General features: G+C 38.4%; 1 long non-coding RNA gene across 1 annotated transcript; it reads right to left on the bottom strand.

Annotated features, from left to right (window-relative positions):
• Positions 1–389: 389 nt before the first annotated feature.
• On the bottom strand, positions 390–4,095 carry LOC143355969 (uncharacterized). Its single transcript, XR_013082590.1, has 3 exons — positions 3,886–4,095; positions 840–962; positions 390–780 (listed from the first exon to the last, which is right to left on the bottom strand). It is a non-coding gene; the product is annotated as an uncharacterized LOC143355969 (long non-coding RNA).
• Positions 4,096–4,603: the final 508 nt, after the last annotated feature.

Here is a 4,603-nt window from a genome sequence, read left to right as displayed (position 1 = left end):
TATAGTAATTTCTAGTGGCTCCTCAGAGTCCCATTCGTTTCCCATTCGCATAGAAATTGTTATAAGAAACGAAACAAAGGTATTCGGTATCTCATTGAAACAAATAAAAATTCAACAAAAATGGTTTTCCTAAAAATGGATGTGTTCAATCTGTTAACACCCACAACAATTGTTGTACAAATTTGTCAAATAATTTTCGGCTATTACAGAATTACTATTAAGAATAAAAGTTTTGAGTAGCGACCCATTAACAACTAAAATCTTTGTACCTCTAATGAAATCATTTTTGACAATTACACTATACTACCCGAAAATTGAGCGAGTAGCTCATTAAAAACTACGACAGTTGATCCACAGTTTAATTAAATAATATTTGGCTATTGCAACTCATTGAAAAGTTGTCGGAGAAAATCGACGAGTTGCTTAGGCTTTCCATTCAGAAGTCTGGACTCTGTTTAACGAGGACGATAACAATAATCGGTAGGTATTTACGACTATGCAAGAGATTGCAACATCACCGGTAATTTCCACTATCGCTGGAACGCTTCCTCCCTTGACCTAACTCGGCAGAACGCAGCGAAGTTCTCCCTAATCGCGCACAGATCGCGGTTCTTCTTTTTCGGAGAACGTCTCCGATCTTTGTGGATGATGTAGCGACATTAGGGACTCACGATAACCGGCCGACGTAGAATTCCTAGTACCGAGTTTGAGTACGTGATCTTCAGCATGGAATCGGTGTGCACGCGTCCCTTCATCATTCACTTGCACCGATGATCCCTTCTATTGACGTTTAAACTTCATTACTTCGGTATTCTTCGCTCACTTATTTTTCTACTTACCTATTTATTTTATGAATCAGTCGAACAATTGTCAACATTTTTTCAATCCTGCAAAATTAGTGGTCATCGCAACTGCAGATTTGATTAGAGACATTTCTCTAAAATGAGTCATTTCTAGTTTTCCTGTAAAAGAAAGTGTCAAGTTTGAATGAACAAGAATAAAAAACAAATTGAATGAACAAGAATAAAAATCCAAGAAATTAATCTTAAATCGCTGTGGCAAAATATTTGCTAATTAAGGAGGACGTGCACTACCGGAACGGCATAATTTATTAATATTTATTAAGAATTGTCAATTAAAATCAATAATGCGAGTAAATTTCAGTGAATCATTAAATTCACAAAATCACCCACCCTTCGTACTTTAAATGAATAATAAAAAGTGAAGGTTTACAAAATTCAGTCAAACTCTTTTGCAACATTTTGGTCAAACAGTTTCTGAGATGCTTTACAATCGATTTTCTGCCACATTGTTAGCAACAATGCCGTTTTCCGAGCATAATTGTAGCCCCCGCATCAGTTTCCCTAATCTCCGTCGAATTTCGCAAGCGTCATGCACAATTTTCTTGTGGGCGGTGAACGAAATAGTAAACGATATATTTTGAGTGGTGCCGATCAGTAACACAAGCACCGGCATTGAAAATAAGTAGCATAATATTCCGTTGGCAGATTGCCTGCCGCCGACTAAATGTACCATGTAAATCAAACGTTACCGTCTCTTCAACGCGCCGGCTTTTCCCTATTTATATTCTAGAGGAGGTCTGGCCTTAGCGCGCTCTTTTTTTGAGTTTGCGTAGGTTGATTTCTAATCGTAGAATCCCCATTAGCTGAATCCAAAATAAAAAGCGCTAACGATCAACAAGCTACGCTTGGAACATTCGTTTCAAAAAGACGTGCCTCTTTAAACAATTTTTATAACTAAACGGCTGGATATAAATTCATAACACTTTTATCATATTCAGATTGTGATCCAGAGAATATATTAAAAAATTTGCAGCCTGGAAAATTCATTTTTCAATTTAGTATGAATAAAAAAAATCTAATTTACTATTTTACTAATTTAGTATGTATTTTTCCGCCTTAATTACGCCCAAAACATTTGTTTAAAGAATACGTTCTTCTTTAAACAATTTTAAGAACTAAACAACTGGATAAAAATTTATAAACATTTTTATCATATGTAGATTGTGTTCCAGAGAACATATTAAAAAATTTGCAGCTTGAGCAATTCATTTTGTAATTTAATGTGAATATTTTTCTAAGCGCCTGATCTGAATACGCCGATGGTTTTCCACATCTCCGTAGACGTAGACCATAGTTTCAATAAACGATTAAAACAAGAAGTATCACACAAACATGCATCCAAGATAATTTAGAAAAATTTTAAAAAATATCCCTCAATGACTGCACTGGGAAAATAAATTAATTTCCATCCGAGAAATTTCAGTCTTTTCATTTAGAAGAAGCAAAAGATCAACTCAAAGAAATCTCACGGAGAATAGATACTCCATAGTATTTTTTAAATATTTATCCATGAAAATACACGAGAAAGGTTCGTCTTTTGACCTGATAAATCCCTCTAGTTTACCAAAAAGAATAGCAAAAATAAAAGTAACTGAGTAATTTCAATCTGCACGGTAGAAACAAGAAAACTGATACCACTGGATCGAAAGCCCATGCGATTTATCAAAGCGATGCATAAATCGAGCCAATAGTTCTGTCGCAATTGTGCTGATTTTCTTGTTAGTTTCGTAGATTCATCATTTTCGTGGCGATTAGACGCCCCAGCATTGAGGCACGAGCAAGGCCGCTAATTCGCCGCGTAACGACTTTCGTTCGATTCGTAATCGATTTCGCCGGCCTCGATAATATTACAAGATCGAACCGGGTTTCTCGCTAATTCGGCGCTATTGTTACGTCCTTTAGATTCCACGTGTTTAGGAGGTTCGACTTCTGAAAATTTTCCACGGCGCGCAGCACCGGGTCGGGAACGCCGAAACGCTTCTTCGCGCGGATTCGAATAACGCTTTGTCATCTTGCGGCTGGCGAATTTTGCACCCCTGCGTATCGCCGAAATTTTATAGATCACTCGATCCCATATTGTCGGCGGTTGCTCGATGGATCATATTCAATGCGAAACTCGAGATCCGCATCTAAGGTTTCGTTCCGCGAACTTCGGGAACTACCCTTAATCCTGATCGATCGGAATCGTTCGTCTTTGGCTCTCTTCGAAGATCTTTTATGAATTTGTTGAGAGGGAGGGGGGTTAAACAATTTTGTGCTGCTTCTAAGTAGACTGCGGATTTGATATACTTATCACAAAAATGAGTAGGTGACTGTGAATTCCTATGCAGAATAAAAATTGTCTGCATTAATTGCAAGACGCAGGAGCTACATATGTATCTCTTCTCTAGATAACTTTACACAGTTGAATACAATACAACAGTATTTTTAAATTCTTTGTATGTACTGTTTTGAATTTGAGGGTTACGAAGTTCTCAACACTTGATCATTAATTTCTACTGTTCATGACCCTGCATAATGAATGATAAAATCTTATGCACTTTCAGCGTCTAAAAATGGTTACAAACTACTAGTGAACAATCCTTACTAGCATCTGCTACAGCCTCACCCCATATACAATTTAAATTCAGTAAAATGATAATTTCGTACCGAAACAGCAAAAATAAAAATTGAAGGAAGCCCCTAAAGAAAAATGATAATCTCCACGTCCCTTCTTAATGAAGCTAAAACCATGCGTGCACGCAACACGAAAAAATGTTTAAAAAATCCCATTGAACAATTCCTAGTAGCATCCTAATAGAATGTTAAGCCTACACCCGCAAATAAAATTTGAAAGCGATCACACGACATCCTCAGTCTACCGATCACACACTGGTAGTCTACTGAATCAGGTTTAAGTAGGGGGTAGATCCGCGTGGTGACAGAGTCGTGATTCATGTACGCCCTATCGGTTACAAAACGCTGCCGGGCCGCGTGGCTGTTGCAAATGTTTATCGGCGGAATTCGTTGTCGGCCGCCCTACCCTCGTGTCTCCTCCGAGGCTTCGAGATATCGCGGTGTTGCGGAACCACCTAATCGAAACTCGATATCCCGGTGAAGCGCAGTTTCTCGCGTAAAAATATGCGAGCTCGAAATTTCCCCCGTTTTACGTTTCGCTGGTGATGCAATCCGGTTGACATAGAAAGCTGCCTAAAAAGAAAAACAGATCAGTCAAGCGCGCGCGATCTTCAGAAAAAAAGAGGGAAAAAGCGAGAAAGAGAAAGAGAGACACACACACACACACACACACACACACACACACACACACAGAGAGAGAGAGAGAGAGAGAGAGAGAGAGAGAGAGAGAGAGAGAGAGAGAATGGTTGAATCGGGTATCAAGAATTTATTGCGTGGCGATTTACCCTCCCCCCGAACCGTATCTTCATACTGAATCCTAAAAACAATTCGTGGAAACGGTTGAAAGAGAGAGGAGAGAAACGATTGTTGTTTGGTTGTCGCCGTTTATGGCAGAAATGGATAGGATAATCACGAAATAGAAGCATCAGATGAATTTAATATTACTGGCACGTTCAACCTATTGAAATTATCAATTTTTCTGTAACTCTCCTTTCATGTCATTGATGCAGACAATTTTTATTTTGCATAAAAATCCGCAGTCCAGTTATGATGATTTTATAAAAAACTGGATCAAACGCAAGGCTTTGTTCAATCTTGTTCAATCGATCAAGACTTGTTCCCCC

The sequence above is a fragment of the Halictus rubicundus genome, chromosome 1 (genome assembly GCF_050948215.1).
Source record: "Halictus rubicundus isolate RS-2024b chromosome 1, iyHalRubi1_principal, whole genome shotgun sequence".
Lineage (NCBI taxonomy): Eukaryota > Metazoa > Arthropoda > Insecta > Hymenoptera > Halictidae > Halictus > Halictus rubicundus.
The sequence above is the reverse complement of the archived record's forward strand: the minus strand, read 5'-3'. Positions and strand labels throughout refer to the sequence as shown.